This window comes from Hyla sarda, chromosome 1, assembly GCF_029499605.1.
Source record: "Hyla sarda isolate aHylSar1 chromosome 1, aHylSar1.hap1, whole genome shotgun sequence".
Taxonomy (NCBI): Eukaryota; Metazoa; Chordata; class Amphibia; order Anura; family Hylidae; genus Hyla; species Hyla sarda.
The window spans coordinates 246,164,696-246,185,833 of record NC_079189.1 but is presented as its reverse complement, the minus strand read 5'-3'; the positions used below and the strand labels follow the sequence as shown (position 1 = coordinate 246,185,833).

The 21,138-nt window shown below is 44.5% G+C and overlaps 1 protein-coding gene and 1 long non-coding RNA gene across 11 annotated transcripts in view; one reads left to right on the top strand and one right to left on the bottom strand.

The window, feature by feature from the left end:
- LOC130367553 (uncharacterized) overlaps positions 1-18,471 on the top strand; it is a 45,015-nt gene extending 26,544 nt beyond the window's left edge. For both annotated transcript variants that reach the window (XR_008892105.1, XR_008892100.1), the window contains exon 3: positions 18,110-18,471. This is a non-coding gene — a long non-coding RNA (uncharacterized LOC130367553). The remainder of the gene's footprint in view (positions 1-18,109) is intronic.
- MAST3 (microtubule associated serine/threonine kinase 3) overlaps positions 1-21,138 on the bottom strand; it is a 349,606-nt gene that overhangs the window by 205,575 nt on the left and 122,893 nt on the right. The window lies entirely within an intron of this gene.

Here is a 21,138-nt window from a genome sequence, read left to right as displayed (position 1 = left end):
GTGTTCTTCTAGATTGGCAGAAAAAATTAGGATATCGTCCAGATATACCACAACACAGGAGTATAATAGATCACGAAAAATTTCATTGACAAAGTCTTGGAAGACGGCAGGGGCATTACACAGTCCAAAGGGCATGACCAGATACTCAAAGTGTCCATCTCTGGTGTTAAATGCCGTTTTCCACTCGTCCCCCTCTCTGATGCGGATGAGGTTATAGGCGCCTCTTAAGTCCAACTTAGTGAAGATGTGGGCACCTTGGAGGCGATCAAAGAGTTCAGAGATGAGGGGTAAGGGGTAGCGGTTCTTAACCGTGATTTTATTAAGACCGCGGTAGTCAATGCAAGGACGTAGGGAGCCATCTTTTTTGGACACAAAGAAAAATCCGGCTCCGGCAGGAGAGGAGGATTTACGGATAAAGCCCTTTTTTAGATTCTCCTGGACGTATTCGGACATGGCAAGAGTCTCTGGGGCAGAGAGAGGATAAATTCTGCCCCGGGGTGGAGTAGTACCCGGGAGGAGGTCGATAGGGCAATCATAAGGCCTGTGAGGAGGTAGGGTCTCAGCTTGTTTTTTGCAGAAAACATCCGCGAAGTCCATATAGGCCTTAGGGAGACCGGTTACTGGAGGAACCACAGAGTTACGGCAAGGGTTACTGGGAACCGGTTTTTGACAGTTCTTGGAACAAGAGGACCCCCAACTCTTGATCTCCCCAGTGGACCAATCCAGGGTTGGGGAATGAAGTTGAAGCCAGGGAAGTCCAAGGAGAATCTCCGAGGTGCAATTGGGGAGGACCAAAAGTTCAATCCTCTCATGATGAGATCCGATGCTCATAAGAAGGGGCTCCGTGCGGAAACGTATGGTACAGTCCAATCTTTCATTATTTACACAATTGATGTAGAGGGGTCTGGCGAGACCAGTCACTGGGATGTTGAACCTGTTGACGAGAGAGGCCAAAATAAAATTTCCTGCAGATCCAGAGTCCAAGAAAGCCACTGTAGAGAAGGAGAAGGCAGAGGCAGACAACCGCACAGGCACAGTAAGACGTGGAGAAGCAGAGTAGACGTCAAGGACTGTCTCACCTTTGTGCGGAGTCAGCGTACGTCTTTCCAGGCGGGGAGGACGGATAGGACAATCCCTCAGGAAGTGTTCGGTACTAGCACAGTACAGGCAGAGGTTCTCCATACGGCGTCGTGTCCTCTCTTGGGGTGTCAGGCGAGACCGGTCGACCTGCATAGCCTCCACGGCGGGGGGCACAGGAACAGATTGCAGGGGACCAGAGGAGAGAGGAGCCGAGGAGACGAAACGCCTTGTGCGAACAGAGTCCATATCTTGGCGGAGTTCCTGACGCCTTTCAGAAAAACGCATGTCAATGCGAGTGGCTAGGTGAATAAGTTCATGTAGATTAGCAGGAATTTCTCGTGCGGCCAGAACATCTTTGATGTTGCTGGATAGGCCTTTTTTGAAGGTCGCGCAGAGGGCCTCATTATTCCAGGACAATTCTGAAGCAAGTGTACGGAATTGTACGGCGTACTCGCCAACGGAAGAATTACCCTGGACCAGGTTCAACAGGGCAGTCTCAGCAGAAGAGGCTCGGGCAGGTTCCTCAAAGACACTTCGGATTTCCGAGAAGAAGGAGTGTACTGAGGCAGTGACGGGGTCATTGCGGTCCCAGAGCGGTGTGGCCCATGACAGGGCTTTTCCGGACAGAAGACTGACTACGAAAGCCACCTTAGACCTTTCAGTGGGAAACAGGTCCGACATCATCTCCAGATGCAGGGAACATTGGGAGAGAAAGCCACGGCAAAACTTAGAGTCCCCATCAAATTTATCTGGCAAGGATAAACGTATCCCAGGAGCGGCCACTCGCTGCGGAGGAGGTGCAGGAGCTGGCGGAGGAGATGACTGCTGAAGCTGTGGTAGCAACTGTTGTAGCATAACGGTCAGTTGAGACAGCTGTTGGCCTTGTTGCGCTATCTGTTGTGACTGCTGGGCGACCACCGTGGTGAGGTCAGCGACAACTGGCAGAGGAACTTCAGCGGGATCCATGGCCGGATCTACTGTCACGATGCCGGCTGGCAGGTAGTGGACCCTCTGTGCCAGAGAGGGATTGGCGTGGACCGTGCTAGTGGACCGGTTCTAAGCCACTACTGGTTTTCACCAGAGCCCGCCGCAAAGCGGGATGGTCTTGCTGCGGCGGTAGTGACCAGGTCGTATCCACTAGCAACGGCTCACCTCTCTGGCTGCTGAAGATAGGCGCGGTACAAGGGAGTAGGCAGAAGCAAGGTCGGACGTAGCAGAAGGTCGGGGCAGGCAGCAAGGATCGTAGTCAGGGGCAACGGCAGAAGGTCTGGAAACACAGGCAAGGAACACACAAGGAACGCTTTCACTGGCACTAAGGCAACAAGATCCGGCAAGGGAGTGCAAGGGAAGTGAGGTAATATAGGGAAGTGCACAGGTGAAAACCCTAATTGGAACCACTGCGCCAATCAGCGGCGCAGTGGCCCTTTAAATCGCAGAGACCCGGCGCGCGCGCGCCCTAGGGAGCGGGGCCGCGCGCGCCGGGACAGAACAGACGGGGAGCGAGTCAGGTAGGGAAGCCGGGGTGCGCATCGCGAGCGGGCGCTACCCGCATCGCGAATCGCATCCCGGCTGGCAGCAGGATCGCAGCGCCCCGGGTCAGAGGACGTGACCGGAGCGCTGCAGCGGAGGGAGTGAAGCGAGCGCTCCGGGGAGGAGCGGGGACCCGGAGCGCTCGGCGTAACAATATATTTGACAATGCTATGCCATAGAATGGATCAGTGTTATCAGCGCTCTGCTTCTCCAGTCTGCATAGGACTGGGAGCAGCAGAGCACCGATCGGACGGCGAGGAGGCAAGTAAGGGCCCTCCCGCCGTCCTCTTAGTTGATCGGGACATCGCAGTTTTACCGCGATGGTCCAGATCAGCTCCGCTGAGCTGCGGGACACTTTTGCTTATGGTTAGACGCCACAATCAACTTTGATTGCGGAGTCTAAAGGGTTAATGCCAGGCATCGGCCCAATCATCGGTGCCCCGCATTAACCCTGGGTCCTGGCTGATAGCAGTCAGGACCCACGGTGTTTGAAGCGTGCTCAGCTTGTGAGCATGCTTCAAACCCCACTAACAGGACCAGGGCTTACAGGTATGCCCTTGGTCCTTAAGTACTGGGATGCAAGGACGTACCTGTACTCCCTTGGTCGCCAATAGGCTACGGGTAGGGTCATACGTAACGTATACGGTGTGTATTTTGATGGATTTTTTCTGCAGATGATTTTGCTACCCATTGACTTTAATGGGTAGGAAAATACACATATGCAAATACGCAGCAAAATATGCAGAGTATACACTACGTTTGACCCTACCCTTAGTTGCATAAATTTTTTTCTATGCAGACATATGTCCATCTAAAGTTATAGGCTCAAAGTCTGTGTTGGGACCTCTGGCACTATCATGAGTAGATAAGTAACATCTCCCCAATTTTATTAACTTTATTTAGCTCTTGCTGTCTATCTGTTTGGCCCAGATTTATTAATCTGTTTGAGATAACAAGTGTCTGATTTGACCAGAGCAGCCTATCACAGCTCAGCTTTCATTTTACCAGAGCTCACCAAAGTGCTTATGTCACTTTGTCTCTGTGGGGGAGGGGAGAGAGGATGCAAAGTTGACAGAGGATGTCAGGTTTTTCTACACTTTCTGTCTGTCACAGCATACTCCCGACAGGAAAAACGGCACAGTACAGGTAATAAGTGTATATTACAATACAGTAGGTCTAGCTATGAGAGGACAAAATATGAATAATTTTTGCTTTCCAGAGTACCCCTTTAAATCTATTCACTTGCATGCATTTACATTCTCATTAATTTACATACATTTTCTGCTCTCTGCTGTCACCTCTGGTGAGCAGCATTACGGTAATTAACCTTTGGAATTCTCCAGAATTCTCCAGAATCAGGCCGACGCTGTTGCTAGGCAAATTAGGCAGCCTATTAGGGGGCATCTACCTGTATATCAACCTACTTGGGAGGGGGGGGGTTGCATACAGGGGAATTACCTGTCTATCTATCTACATACCTACATGGGGATTACCTGCCTAACTAGCTATTTACATACCTACAGGGGAGGTACCTACTTTTCTACATACCTACAGGGGGATTATCTACCTATCTATCTACATACCTAAAGGGGAAAATTGCCTAACTGCCTACTGTCTACATTCCTACAAGGAGATTACCTACCTATGTATCTATTTACATTCCTACAGGAGGATTATCTACCTACCTATATACATACCTAAAGGGGGATTACCTAACTAACTACATACATACAGGGGGATTATCTATCTATCTTCATTCCTACAAGGGGATAATGTACCTAACTGCCTATCTATACACCCCAGGGATAGATGGGCAATAGGCAGGGACAGAAAAAAAAATGGATGGTGGGAGCTACCCTTTAATATTTGGTTGCATACCCTTTGGAAAAAATAACTGAAATCAGTCACAGGTGTTCAATGGGATTTACATCTGGACTCATTGCTGGCCACTTCAGAACTCTACAGCTCTTTGTTGCCATCCATTTCTGGGTGCTTTCTGACGTATGTTTCCGGTCTTTGTCCTGCTGGAAGACCCAAGATCTGGGACTCAAACCCAGCTTTCTGACACTGGGCTGTACAGTGTGACCCAAAATCTGTTGGTAATCCTCAGATTTTTATGATGCCTTGCACACATTCAAGGCACCCAGTGCCAGAGGCAGCAAAACAACCCCAAAACATCATTGAACCTCCACCATATTTCACTGTAGGTACGGTGTTTTTTTTCTTTGTAGGCCTCATTCCGTTTTCAGTAAACAGTAGAATAATGTGCTTTATTAAAAAGCTCTATCTTGTTCTCATCTGTCCACAAGCCGTTTTCCCAGAAGGATTTTGGCTTACTCAAGTTCATTTTGGTAAAATGTAGTCTTGCTTTTTTATGTCATTCTGTCAGCAGAGGGGTCCTCCTGGCTCTCCTGCCATAGCGTTTCATTTCATTTAAATGTCGATGGATAGTTCGCGCTTACACTGATGCTCCCTGAGCCTGCAGGACAGCTTGAATATCTTTGGAACTTGGGGCTGCTTATCCACCATCCGGACTATCCTGCGTTGACACCTTTCATCATTTTTTCTAGCTACAGTGCCATGGGTGTTACGCCGAGCGCTCCGGGTCCCTGCTCCTCCCTGGAGCGCTCGCAGCGTTTCCCTCTCTGCAGCGCCCCGGTCAGACCCGCTGACCGGGAGCGCTGCACTGACACTGCCGGCGGGGATGAGATTTGCATAGCGGGACGCGTCCGCTCGCGGATCGCATCCCAAGTTACTCACCTGTCCCGGCCCCCGGCTGTCACGTCCTGGCACGCGCGGCTCCGCTCCTTAGGGCGCGCGCGCGCCAGCTCTCTAAGATGTAAAGGGCAAGTGCACCAATGATTGGTGCCTGGCCCAATCAGTCTAATTAGCTTCCACCTGCTCCACGTCCATATAACCTCACTTCCCCTTCCCTGCTTTGCTGGATCTTGTTGCCCTTGTGCCTAGAGAAAGCATTTTACTGTGTTTGCCATTCCAGTGTTCCAGACCTCTTGCTATCACCATTGACTACGAACCTTGCCGCCTGCCCTTACCTTCAGCTACGTCTGACCTCGCCCCTGTCTAGTCCTTCTGTCCCGCGCCTTCTCAGCAGTCAGCGAGGTTGAGCCGTTGCCGGTGGATACGACCTGGTTGCTACCGCCGCAGCAAGACCATCCCGCTTTGCGGCGGGCTCTGGTGAATACCAGTAGCAGGAAATGTAAAATATGTGTAGCTCACTTAGGATAAAATAAATAATGTGCTTGAGGTTAAAGGTGTTACCTTCACCCAAAAGGCCTAATGTAATATGTAGAAATTATAAATATAAAATATTTATGTGAACCAGTCCTCAAAAGCACAGGGGAGAGAAAAAGGAAAAGACTAGTGGAGATGGGATCCAAGAAATGGTCTTTATTATATAAAAAGGATATATATGACCAATCGCCTAGCAGGGCCCTTGCTAAAGGCGAATGGCATATACTGGGTAAAAATAGATATAATAAAAAATACAGAATATAGTAGGATTAAAATGAAATAAATATGATGGGTAAGTAGCACCAAAGAAAATTCATTAATTAAATATCTGCTGCATATATCAGGAGAAAACGTTCTCAGTCCATATAATTCATAGGGATATTTCAATCCAAAATCCACAAGAAATGTCCAGAATGAAAAGTCACAATTAGTTTGGGTGTATCCGGAGTAACGGTATATGGTAGTGAGTGTAGCGACAATAGCTACAATAGGAAATTCATGGACAAGTAATGCAGACAATGTGGCAAACACTGTCAGCGATGAAGATGTCAAGTCTCGGTGCACAGCACCACTCACCCTCCTTTGGAGTCCTCAGGTCCGGGCTGGCACGGCTGAGTCCGGCACTCTGGATATCAATGCCCGTCTGGGTGGTATGCTGGCTGAATCTCCGGGGGTCCGAGTGTCCTGGGCTGGCACGGGAGGCGTCCGGCCTTGGGGAGGATGATGTCCAGGAGTAACTCTGCCGACCGGGGCTGTTAGTGGATGCAGGTAACAGGTTGTGCGGATTGCACGTGTGAATAAGGCGCTAACAGCGCGCGTGCAGCAATGGTCCCGGAATCGCGGGCATCCAGCTGTTGCAATTGGAATATGGCAGATACAGTCTATTTGAAGTGATATACACTTATGGATAAGGTGCAGATAATGGGCTAGACGCGTTTCAAGGCCGCGGGCCTTTTCTTCAGTAGCTATAGGTGACACCTATAGCTACTGAAGAAAACGCGTTGTGACTTTTCATTCTGGACATTTCTTGTGGATTTTTCATTGAAATATCCCTATGAATTATATGGACTGAGAACGTTTTCTCCTGATATATGCAGCAGATATTTAATTAATGAATTTTCTTTGGTGCTACTTACCCATCATATTTATTTCATTTTAATCCTACTATATTCTGTATTTTTTATTATATCTATTTTTTTTACCCAGTATATGCCATTCGCCTTTAGCAAGGGCCCTGCTAGGCGATTGGTCATATATATCCTTTTTATATAATAAAGACCATTTCTTGGATCCCATCTCCACTAGTCTTTTCCTTTTTCTCTCCCCTGTGCTTTTGAGGACTGGTTCACATAAATATTTTATATTTATAATTTCTACAGAATACCAGTAGCAACCTAGAACCGGTCCACCGACACGGTCCACGCCAATCCCTCGCTGACACAGAGGATCCACATCCAGCCTGCCGAATCCTAACAATGGGTTGCAAACTTCTTGATAATATTGCACACGGTTTACCAAGGCAAATCTATATCTCTGGAAATGGACTTGTAACCTTGGTATTTTTAATATTTTTCCACAATTTTGGTTCTCAACTCCTCAGACAGTTCTCTTCTCCTCTTTCTGTTGTCCATGCTTAGTGTGGCACACACACAATGCAAAGACTAAGTGAACTTCTCTCCTTTTTCTCTGCTTTCAGGTGTGATTCTTATATTGCCCACACCTGTTACTTGCCCCAGATGAGTTTAAAGGAGCATCACATGCTTGAAACAATCTTATTTATCCACAATTTTGAAAGGGTGCCAATAATTTTGTCTAGCCTATTTTTGGAGTTTGGACTGACATTATGTCCAATACACACAAAGGAAATAAATATGTGTATAGCAAATTTACGGCCATGACTGTAGAGCAAAGTTGCTAAAGCTTACCAGGTACCAGGATCACATACCTTTCAACTTTTGCTCAGAGCAAAGAGGGACAAGCCAACCTCCTAACTGCACCCGCAGGTAATGTGCCTAACCACGCCCTTAGTCATACCCTAACCACCCTGCACCTGCAGAATGGGAATGCCTCTTTAACAGCAATAATGTCAGTCTGTCATCTAAGTTTAGGAGGACCTTCTATACTGAAAGGCTGACAGCAACCCCCATCATTACCACCACAGACCATATAAATGACATCAAAGAGAATTGTGGATTTCAGCACTTCTGGGTTGAGGACTATGCAGTACAAAAATTGTATTTCGAGACCAAATCAACGACACATGTATATTGCAAACTTGGGCATCTACCGCAAAGGTATTTAATGCCACAAAATTTCTTTTTGCTGGATAAACCCTTTAAAAGACTGAGGGGTTAACGATTTTCAGGGCCCCTTAACAATCTGTGCCTTTGTGAACTTCCAGTCAGGTCAGAGAAATGTGTCCTGTTGGGCACCATCTCTTTCCCTGCGATGGAACTGAGTGGGACTATAAGGGCCAGCAGACCTTGGTTTACCCTGTCCTCTCTGGGTCACCACAAATATTTGGTAATTTTTACATTTTTGGTAAAGATGTGTTTTGAAGGAAGACTTTCACGCGGGCATTGCGCCCAGACCTTAAACGGCTATTAGGCTCTTATTTCCCCCCCCCAGCCTTTAACGGGCGTTATCGGCAGTGTGAAAGAAGCTTTAGAAAGATAAACAACTGCTCAAAACACAAAACCATTAATGCACAAAAATATATTTTTTGGACCCTGACTGTCATATTGTTCATTAGACAGCTCCAGTGTCTAGCGTGGGATCAGGTCACATCTATGGGGCAAGGAAGTAACACAGTAGGCCGAAGCCTGAGTGATTCCAAGTAGGTGAGAAAGATCCCTGAGCTCCCAAAAAATAAAACTTGAACTGTATTTAGAGAAAAATACACTGATACATGTTATAAAACTGCAAGACTAAAATCAACGTGTTTCAAATTGGTAACTTTGGGGGAGATTTATCAATATGTCTCTGTGTGCAGCTACTTCACAGAGTTTTTTTCTTTTTTTTTTTGCTGTGTTTTTGGCTTCTGTGCTCCAAATTTATCAAAACTGTGCAAGACTTTAATAAATTTTGCACATATGAAAAATCACCTCAGAACTTGCTGTTGGATGTCATTTTTCTAAGCCATGGCAGAGGAGGCATGAATATGCATTGTTTTTTTCTTTTTAGTTTGGGCAATATTTTTGCGCCTTTTTAAAAAAGATGCAGTTACTCAATCTCGTTCACTGAAAAGTCAAAAATGAAGCACTGCATTTTAAGTCACTTTTTAAATTGCGCAAAAATTTGGCACCAAATTTCAGCCAATAAAATGTCAGGAAGGCAAAAATAAATCTCCCTCTATGTTCAAGAACCGTTATCTGTTTGAAATACATTGATGTTTTGTATTGTATATTGTTACATGCACCAGTTTATTTACTTATATTTTAACCTCTTGGGGAGGCAGGGCATATGCATACGCTCTGCATCCCCAATCCTTAAGGACCCAGGGCGTATCTGTACGCCCGTGGGAATTCCGGTCCCTGCCGCTTGCCGGGCGGGGACTGGATCGGGATGCCTGCTGAAATCATTCCGTGTTATACAGGTCTCCGGTCCAAGACAGCACTGATCCCCCTGAAGAAATAGGAGTGAGGTGGCAGGGGTGCCACCCCTCCTATCCCTGCTATTGGTCGGTCAGAAGCTACCGACCAATAGCAGATCGGGGCAGGGTTAAAGTTCAGTTCCCCCGCTCTTCCCAACCATGGTAGTCCAGGCAGGGCAGGGGATCTGTGCTGGGAGCCGCAGCGGAGGTCCCTTACCAGAAAGCAGGTGGCGATCCTTCTCTAGGTGCGGTGTCGGTGGCGATCCTGCAGACGACGGAAGCCTGGTGAGTTGCCTAGCAGCATCTGGAGGGCCACAGTTTACAATGGTCTCTAATCTATAGCCCTCCAGATGTTGCAAAACTACAACTCCAGCATGCCCACACAGCAGTTTGCTTTCTGGGCATGCTGGGATTTGTAGTTTTGCAATATCTGGAGGGCAACAGTTTGGAGATCACTGTGCGGTGGTCTCTAAACCGTGGCCCTCTAAATCTTGCAAAACTACAACTCCCAGCATGCACGAACAGCAAACGGCTGTCTCGCCATGCTGAGAGTTGCAGTTGCGTGCCTCCAGCTGTTGCGTAACTACATCACCCAGCTTGCCCTTTGGCAATCAGCTGGAGGCACACTGGTTGGAAAATACTGAGTTAGGTTCTGTTACCTAACTCAGTATTTTCCAACCATTGTGCCTCCAGCTGTTGCAAAACTACAACTCCCAGCATGCACGGTCTGTCAGTGAATGCTGGAAGTTGTAGTTTTGCAAAAGCTGGAGGTTTGCGCTCCCCCCCCCATGTAAATGTACAGGGTACAATAATTCGGGCGGGGGTTTACGGTGAGTTTCCTGCTTCAAGTTTGAGCTGCGCCAAATTTTCCGCCGCAGCTCAAACTCCTAGCGAGAAACTCATCATAAACCCCCGCCAGTGCGAATGTATCCTAAAAACACTACACTACACAAAATAAAGGGTAAAACACTACATATATACACACACGTACATTGTCCCCCCTTCCCCCACCCCAATAAAAATGAAAACGTCTCGTACGGCAGGGTTTCCAAAACGGAGCCTACAGCTGTTGCAAAACAACAACTCCTAGCATTGCCGGACAGCCAATGACTGTTCAGCCATGCTGGGAGTTTAGCAACAGCTGGAGGCACCCTGTTTGGGAATCACTGGCGTAGAATATTTTTGCTAGCAGAGGCAATTGTAAGGCCCTATTCACATGGCAGAATTTCCGCTCATCTGCCCCAATTTCGCTTCCACTTTTGAGGTTTTTGTGCTGAATTGGTGTGGAATCCAAGTGGAAATTCTGCAGAAATGTGAATGGGAGTGTGGACTCCCATAGAAGTGTACTAAGCTTTTATTTGAGGAGGAATTCTGCCGTGTGAATAGAGCCTAATGCTTGTATCTGGGTCTGCCCCTATGCAAATCCCTAATTTAGGCCTCAAATGCACATGGTGCTCTCTCACTTCGGAGCCCTGTTGTATTTCAAGGAAACAGTTTAGGGCCACATATGGGGTATGTCTGTACTTGGGAGAAATTGCCTTACACATTTTGGTGGGCATTTTCTCCTTTTAACCTGTATGAAAAGGAATAGTTGGGGTCTACACCAGCCTGTTAGTATAAAAAAAAATTTGTTTTACACTAACATGCTTCTGTTGCCCCATACTTTTCATTTTCACAAGAGGTAAAAGGAAAAAAAGACCCCCAAAATTTGTAACACAATTTCTCCTGAGTACGGAAATCCCCCATATGCGGACTTAATATGCTCTGCAGGCACACAACATGGCTCAGGCATGAGAGCGCACTATGTGCATTTGAGGCCTAAATTGGTGATTTGCACAGTGGTGGCTTTTACAGCAGTTCTGACATAAATGCAAAAAAATAAATACCCACATGTGACCACATTTTGGAAATTACACCCCTCACGTAATGTAATAAGGGGTGCAGTGACCATTTACACCCCCCAGGTGTCTGGCAATTTTTCATTTGCACAGCCTACTGTTCCGAAGATCTGTCAAACGCCAGTGTGGTGTAAATACTCACTGTCGCCTTAATTAAATTCTGTGAGGGGTGTAGTTTCCAAAATGGGGTCACATGTGTAGGCAGTCCACTGTTCTGGCACCATGGGGGCTTTGTAAATGCACATGGCCCCCAACTTTAATTCCAAACAAATGCTCTAAAGCTCAATGTCGCTCCTTCTCTTCTGAGCATTGTAGTTCGCCCACAGAGCACTTTACATCCACCTATGGGGTATTTCCATACTCAGAAGTGGTGTTACAAATTTTAGGTGGCATTTTCTCCTATTACCCCTTGTAAAAATGTAAAATTTGGGGAAAAAACTGCATTTTAGTGAAATTTTATTTTTCATTTACACATCCGACTTTAACAAAAAGTCGTCAAACACCTTTGGAGTGTTAAGAGTCACTGTACCCCTTGTTACGTTCCTTGAGGGCTGTATTTTCCAAAATAGTATGCCATGTATTTTTTTTTTTTTTGCTGTTCTGGCACCATAGGGGCTTCCTAAATGCGACATGCCCCCCAAAAACCATTTTAGCAAAATTTGCTTTCCAAAATCCAAATGTGACTCCTTCTCTTCTGAGCATTGTCGTGTGCCAGCAGAGCACTAGACTTCCACAAATGGGGTTACACATTTTGGGGGGCATTTTCTCCTATTACCCATTTAAAAAATGTAAAATTTGGATAAAAAACTGCATTTTAGTGAAAATAATTTTTTTCATTTACACATCCAACTTTAATGAAAAGTCGTCAAACACCTGTGGGGTGTTAAGGCTCATTGTACCCCTTGTTACGTTCCTTGATGGATGTAGTTTCCAAAATAGTATGCCATGTGTTTTTTTTATTTTTTTTGCTGTTCTGGCACCATAGGGGCTTTTAAATGGTTAACAAACTTTCTGAATGTCATTTTGAATACTTTGAGGGGTGCAGTTTCTATAATGGGGTATTTCTCACAGAAAGGCCCCTCAAATCCATTTCAAACTTAACTGGTCCCTGAAAAATTCAGATTTTGAATTTTTCGTGAACATTTTTAAAAATTGCTGCTATACTTCCCTCTAATGTCTTCAAAAAGTAAAAACACGTCAACTTTATGATGCTAACATAAAGTAGACATATTGGCCCTCATTTACTATTGCAAACCCGAGATGTTTTGTCGGGTTGTGCACCAGATTCTGTCGCATTGCGCCAGAAATTCTGTCTGCGCCAGATTTTGCGACAGAATTTGCACCAGAATTGAAAAAACCCGACTAACTCTCCATTTTGCTAAGAAAACCCGAAAAAGGGGCATGGCCGCTAGGGAAAGGGGCGTGGTCTCTGAAAAGGGGCGTGTTCCTGACATTTTCACAAAAAAAACTACATATTTACTAAGGTTTCCACATAAAATGTGATGGATTTGAGCTGAGGAAAACCAGACAGATCAGAGCATGTGTAAAAAAAAAAAGCAAAGTGTAGGGAAAGTGGAAAATGTAGGGAAACCTTAGAAAATACTGTGTAAAATAAATTGTAGGGAATTAAAACCCACAAAGAAATCTACACTCCACTCTTAGTAAATGAGGACCATTGTATTTGTGATTCAATATATAATTTATTTGGAATGTCCATTTTCCTTACAAGCAGAGAGTTTCTAAGTTAGAAAAATTCAACATTTTCTAAATTTTCATGATATTTTGGGATTTTATATCAGACAGGAGGCATTCGCATTATATGCAATATCTTTCTTTACTGCAAACACATAGCAGCCCAAAAACGTAATATTCAAGTAATACAGAGAAAAAACTTTGGTAACACACGCAGGTGTCAGGTAAGCACACACAAACATGCTGTCACAACAGGTATCCAATAGGTGTATATCCCAGGTTATATAAGGACCCATTGACTGTCATTAGTCCTCTTTCTTTGCTGCTCCGCGGACAGTTCAGATGAATACTTTATTTACGTTCATTGTCACTATTCATTACTAAGTTTGTTCATATAATTGCTATATTAATTATTATATTACATATTTTTCCTACCTTGTGCTCACATTAAGGTATCGCCGCTGTATTCGCGCGCCACACTCCGCTCACGCGCCGCTCTCTTCTCAGTCACGGCCATTTTCCTGATGACGCACTTATTTTTTATCTGTTCTCGCGATATCTCCTCTGGTTGGTGATCAACCAGTTGTTCCCGCCCTCAGTTACTTCATTCGCGACGCGACTAGTCACTCAGCAGGTTCCCGTTCTATTGGCTGACTAAAATTTCTCTGACTAACAATATTTATTAGCTTATACTGCCGCCTAGCGTTCTTTTCAGAACACTGCAGTACATTTCATAGCTATTCAACACAGTTGGTCAATTTTTTTCCCTCAGGAAAGAAGTTTTTTCTATATATACATTATTCTCAGTAGCCCATTTATTAACACATTATTAATAGATTAATTAATTAACATATATATATATATATTAATTGATATTTTATAGACCACTGATATATTGATAATATATTGTGTGTTTACACCTATCACTAGTGGTGTTATTTTACTTTAACCATTATATTAGGTTATAAAATTTTATCGGCTGCATATTTTCTGCTATTACAATTATGTCATCTGATCAAATGACTGCGAGAGATCCTAGAAGCACAATTTCTATGGAAATTCAAGAACTGGTTGACCAGTCTGTAGCCAGATCAGTCAAAAGTGCAGTGTCTGAGGCTATGGCTTCTATGCAGGACACTCTGGCTTTATCTGTGGCTAGATCCATTAACCAATTTTCCTCTCAGCAACAGCAGACTGATAAAATTCATAAAAAACGACCCTTTAAGAGGCCTCTAAATAAAGACGACCCTTCCGTTTTATCCTTTCAGCGGGGTCAAGACCACATTCCAGGCTTGCGCCCATCTTGCAGCCATCATACAGATGCTCAATTATTGCATCCTAAACCCTCCACCCGTGAGGAAGAGTATGACGTACGGGAAGAAAGGGCCTCTAAAAGATCCAAACCGGACTCCTTTACGGAGTCTAAGGAGACAGCTTCTGATGAGGATTCAGAATCCTCTGACAATGGGGATCAATCCTTTGAGCCAGATGATGTAGGTGAGGATAATACCAATTATGGAGACACCTCAGTCTCAGATTCCACCATTTTGGATTCTTTGGGGTTACCATTCTTTAACCCTTCCCAAATTTCTCACCCAAGGTCAGGAGAGTGGTCTACAAACCCTCAGGTTGACAAATTTATTTCTTTCTGGCTAAAAAGGGGTCTTGACAAAAAGGATAGAAATAAATTACGGGCAGAGTGCCCAAGACCTACACTTTCTGTTGACACTTCCCAGACTCCAGAAGTAGATCCCATTTTAATTAAATATTTACAGAAATCGGGAAAAAATCCCAAAAAGGGAATAGACCGGAGTTTCAGATCGTGCCAGGATAAGTTCCTGGACCTCTTGGGACCTATAGCCAAAATTATAGATATTACAGAAGAGGCTGCAGCCTCTGGCAACCCCATAGATATACCTACTATGAGGGGTTGGGCCCAAAGGGCTATGTGCCTTTTTGGAAATATAAATGAGGCCTTCTGTACAGAAAGGAGAAGGTCCATATTAATGAAGCTGGATCCACAGCTTACTCATTTGGCCACGTCTGAGTCCACCAACCCTACTGAAGGACTCCTTTTTGGAGATAACTTTGTAAAAGACATATCTAAATACGTAGGGTTATTCTCAAGCCTCGACAAGGCACAATCTAATCTGAAAAAAGTTTTTTCAAACAAAATTTTTGGCAGGGCTGGGAAAAGCAGGGGCTGTTTTCCCAGCCGAGGTAACCAAAACAGATACCAATATAAAGGCCCCAAACCTCAACCAGACAGGTCATCATCATTTGCCCCTCCGGTTACCCACCCACAGCCATTCTTTCCTACCCGTGGACGCCCATGGAGGGCAAGAGGCTTCAGAGGCGCCCAAAGATCCAGGCCTTCAGGTAAGTCACCCAGTTTCTTTCCATCCTCCAGTGGGCGGAAGACTCCTTCTTTTTTCCCAAAATTGGGAGGCAGTATCTTCCGACCATTGGATCCTCTCAGTTGTGAAAGGTTATCAAATAGAGTTTATATCCCCTCCGATACAGACTAATTTTCCTCATCCCATACAGTTTTCAAAAGAAGATCAACTTCTTATCAATTCAGAAATCGAGGAGCTAGTTTAAAAAAATGCTATTATCCAAATTCCCCTCGATTCACCAGGTTTTGTGAGCAACCTCTTTCTGGTGAAGAAAAAAGACGGAGGTCACAGACATGTAATCAATCTCAAGTTGTTGAACAACTTTGTGTATTACCGTCATTTCAAAATGGAGGGAATACATTTATTAAAGGATCTTCTTCTTCAAGAAGATTGGCTGATCAAAGTAGACCTGAAAGATGCTTACCTCACGGTCCCTATTCACCAATCTTCACAACCTTTTCTCCAATTTATTTGGAACAACATGAAATGGCAGTTTACTTGCCTTCCTTTTGGTCTTTCATCAGCCCCTTGGTGCTTCACCAAGTTGATGAAACCAGTTGTAGCCATTCTGCGATCTCGTGGCGTTCGTCTAATAATTTACTTAGACGACATTTTGATTATGGCTTCCTCTCGTGCCCAGGCTTTTTCCCACGTGGGAAACTATCTCTCTTATCTTATCTAGGCTTCCTGATCAACTACGACAAATCTGTTCATATACCCTCTCAACAAATGGAATTTCTAGGCTTTTTGATAGATACTCGTTCGGCTCTTTTGAGTCTCCCTTTGAAGAAGTTAAAAACTATTCGCAGGGAGATTCGTTCTTTGCTGAACAAGGATATTATTTCTCTACGAGCCATTGCTCGGATAGTCGGTCTTTTATCAGCCTCAATTTAGGCCATTTTTCCTGCCCCCTTACATTACAGGGCCCTCCAACGATTGAAAATCCAACATCTTCAACAGGGCCTTGGGTATTCGGACGAGATACCATTATCCCCAGAAGCCAGAGAAGAATTGGTCTGGTGGGTTCATCATATCCAGGAATGGAATGGGAAGACGATTTTTCTTTCCAGACCAGATGTCATCTTGGAGTCGGACGCCAGCCTGGTTGGCTGGGGCGCTCATTTCGGATCCCTTTCTACGGGAGGCAAATGGTCTCCCACAGAATCCGTTCTTCACATCAATTGTCTAGAACTCAAAGCAGGATTTTTCGCCCTGAAGAGTTTCATAAGAGACATGTCCCATTGCTGTGTGCTCCTTCGCATGGACAACATAACTGCTGTCTAATATATAAATCGCTTAGGAGGGACAAAATCAGAACTGCTCGTCAATATTGCAAGAGAACTCCTTCACAAATCTACAATAGTCCTGATCACTCCGTGGTGGCCAACTCAATCTTGGTTCCCACAAATTCTCAGCATGGTTCTGGATTATGCCAGGATCCTTCCCCCATTACAAGATCTCCTATTAGATCCCTCCAACAACCCTCATCCGCTAATACTATCACAACAACTTCCTCTAGTTGCTTGGTTGATTTTGGGCCAACCTCTTTTGACTCAGACATTTCTTCATCAACTAGAACTATCCTCTCCGAAGCCTGGGCTCCAGGCACCAGGACAGCTTACCGATCAGCCTGGAAGTTTTGGGCTGATTGGTGCGCACAAAGGGACTTGGATCCCATTCGTGCACCTCTCCCCCACTTCTTGAACTTTTTATCTAAATTATTTGATGATGGTAAGGCTTATCGCACCATTAATCTTTATCGATCAGCAATTTCCTTTTACCATGAACCTGTCAACGCCATTCCCATTGGACAAATCCCTATTGTATGTAAACTACTTAGGGGTATTCGACTTAAACGTCCCCCAGTACCTAAATATCATTCTACATGGGATGTCAATTTGATCTTGAATCTCTTTAATTCTTGGGAAGATAGTGACGCCCTGTTGCTTAAACTCCTCTCTTTTAAACTTACTACTCTTCTATGTTTGATTTCCATCAAGAGAGTTTCTGATGTCAAGGCCCTTGATATATCTCTTCACCAGTTCTCCCCTTAAGGTGTTGTGTTTAAGATCAACAGAAGAACTAAAACTAACATTCAGGAAGTTTTCTATCCGGCTTTTCCTCACAATGATAAGCTCTGTGTGGTCAGATGTCTCAAGTCTTATGAAGCTAAGACAATTTCCATCAGGAATAGTTCCTATTCTCAACTCCTTATATCTTATTGCAAACCGCATTTACCGGTTTCTTCCGCCACCCTTGCCAGGTGGGTTAGACAGGTAATGTCTTTTGCCCACATAGACATTTCTCTTTTTGGCGCCCATTCCACTAGAGGAGCAGTTTCCACCAAACTCTTACAATCAGGTGGCTCTCTTGCCGACCTTCTCAAAGCTGCAGACTGGTCTTCTGAGTCTACCTTTAAAACCTTCTACTTTAGACCGGAATCTCATGTTTCTATGTCTATGCTTTAATTTAGTTGTTAGTATTATCAATGTTATTCTATGCATTGTAGCTTTGAACTTGCATATAATGCGAATGCCTCCTGTCTGATATAAAATTGAAGATTTTCCTAAACCAGTTGACGGAAAATATAGATTTTATGAAAGACAGGAGGCGAGCATTATCCCTCCCTATTTCCCATCCCTGTTATTTTTCTAATTTTGTCGTTTTAGCATATTAAGAAATTTGACTTCGGGACATGCTTGACCTCACTCGTTTGTTCATGGATTCTACTACTGGTGTTTCTACAAGTTTACCTACATTTCACTGCTTGAGGAACGTCAACTTCACCTTCATCTTCTCACCTGTATCTTCTTCAGTAGTCTTCAAGGTTTTGGATTCTCCTTCAAGTTGAACTGGTTGAACTTTTATTTCAGGTCACACAAAGAAAGAGGACTAATGACAGTCAATGGGTCCTTATATAACCTGGGATATACACCTATTGGATACCTGTTGTGACAGCATGTTTGTGTGTGCTTACCTGACACCTGCGTGTGTTACCAAAGTTTTTTCTCTGTATTACTTGAATATTACGTTTTTGGGCTGCTATGTGTTTGCAGTAAAGAAAGATATTGCATATAATGCTCGCCTCCAGTCTTTCATAAAATCTATATTTTCCGTCAACTGGTTTAGGAAAATCTTCAATTTTTCACCAAGAAAGGATGCAAGTAATGACGAAAATTTACCATTTTGTTAAAGTAGAATGTCACGAAAAAAACATTCTCGGAATCAGAATAAAAGGTAAAAGCATCTCAGAGTTATTAATGCATAAAGTGACAGTGGTCAGAATTTCAAAAAAGGGCTGAGTCCCTAAGGGGTTAAGTTTTATCTTTTTGGAGCTGGAGAATCTTTCCCTTTGCATGCCAGAAGTACTACTGGTATGGATTATTATCATATTAAAACTGCTGCTAAACAGTGTAACTGATAATTTATCACAATAAGAAACTTTGTTTTTATTTCAAGAGTTTTTACAGTCACGGCCGTAAATGTTGGCACCCCTGAAATTTTTCAAGAAAATGAAGTATATCTCACTGAAAAGGATTGCAGTAACACGTGTTTTGCTATACACATGTTTATTCCATTTGTGTGCATTGGAACTAAACCAAAAAGGGAGGAAAAAAAAGCAAATTGGACATAATGTCACACCAAACTCCAAAAATTGGCTGGACAAAATTGTTGGCACCCTTCCAAAATTGAGAAGTTAATTTAGTCTTTGCATTGTGGACAACAGAAAGAGGAGAAGAGAACTGTCTGAGGACTTGAGAACCAAAATTGTGGAAAAATATCAACAATCTCAAGGTTACAAGTCCATCTCCAGAGATCTAGATTTGCCTTTGTCTACAGTGTGCAACATTATAGTTTTCAACCCAGGGCACTGTAGCTAGAAAAATTGATGAAAGGTGTCAACGCAGGATAGTCTGGATGGTGCATAAGCAGCTCCAAACAAGTTCCAAAGATATTCAAGCTGTCCTGCAGGCTCAGGGAGCATCAGTGTCAGCGCAAACTATCCGTCGACATTTAAATGAAATTAAACGCTATGGCAGGAGACCCAGGAAGACCCCTCTGCTGACAGAATGACATAAAAAAGCAAGACTACATTTTGTCAATGTAAGACTCACCGCAGACAGCAGGTACCCAGGAAGTAGTAAATCCGTAGTTCCACGGTATTCTGGAGCGGGTTATGTAGTGGATCCGCTGGACCTGTGTGGCAGATGTTGCGGGCCGTGCCAGGGAGCGGAGTCTAAGGTGCCGCTGGTTTTCACCAGAGCCTGCCGCAAAGCGGGTTGGACTTGCTGCGGCAGGCGACACACAGGTCGCTAACCCTGGCACGACTCGACCACACAGGCGGCTGAAGTGAAGCGTGGCACAGAAGGAATAGGCAGGACGTAGTCAGGCTGGCTAGAGTTCAGGGCAGGCGGCACAGGAGCGTAGTCAGAAAGGTAGCAGAAGGTCAATAGGCTGGCGGCTAGAAACACGGTCGGGTCACGGAATACAAAGGTCTGGTACACGGAAAGGAAATGCTAAGACTGTTTTCTCTAAGGTGCAAGGCAAACAAAGATCCGGCAAGGGTACTAAGGAGGTGCTAAAACTTATAATAATTTCAAAGCCGGAGCTGAGAGACAGAGGCCGGGGACGGAGGTGAGTGACGGGCTGGGACTCGCATGCGGGCGCGCCACGCGATGCAAATCCCAGCACCACTGGGAGCCGACATACGGGGATAGATGTGCTCGTGGCCGGTATGTCTGGCCGGAGCGCTGTTTATTACAGCCAAAATGAACTTGAGTAAGACAAAATCCCTCTGGGAAAACATCTTGTGGACAGATGAGACCAAGATAGAGCTTTTTGGTAAAGCACATCATTCTACTGTTTACCGAAAACGGAATGAGGCCTACAAAGAAAAGAACACAGTACCTACAGTAAAATATGGTGGAGGTTCAATGATGTTTTGGGGTTGTTTTGCTGCCTCTGGCACTGGGTGCCTTGAATGTGTGCAAGGCATCATGAAATCTGAGGATTACCAACGGATTTTGGGTCACACTGTACAGCCCAGTGTCAGAAAGCTGGGTTTGCGTCCGAGATCTTGGGTCTTCCAGCAGGACAATGACCCCAAACATATGTCAAAAAGCACCTAGAAATGGATGGCAACAAAGCGCTGGAGAGTTCTGAAGTGGCAGCAATGAGTCCAGATCTAAATTCCATTGAACACCTGTGGAGAGATCTTAAAATTGCCGTTGGGAAAAGGCGCCCTTCCAATAAGAGAGACTTGGAGCAGTTTGCAAAGGAATAGTGGTCCAACATTCTGGCTGAGAGGTGTAAGAAGCTTATTGATGGTTAAAGGAAGCGACTGATTTAAGTAATTTTTTCCAAAGGGTGTGCAACCAAATATTAAGTTAAGGGTGCCAATAATTTTGTCCAGCCCATTTTTGGAGTTTGGTGTAACATTATGCCCAATTTGCTTTTTTTCTTCTCTCTTTTGGTTTAGTTCCAATACACAAAAAGGGAATAAACATGTGTATAGCAAAACATGTGTTACTGCAATCCTTTTCTGTGAGAAATACTTCATTTTCTTGAAAAATTTCAGGGGTGCCAATATTTACGGCAATGGCTGTATATTTAATGATCTTTATATACTGTGTGGTAGTTATTGATGCCACTAGGTGGTGCAATATCTACAGCTTTCATCAGGCTTTTCCCCTACTCT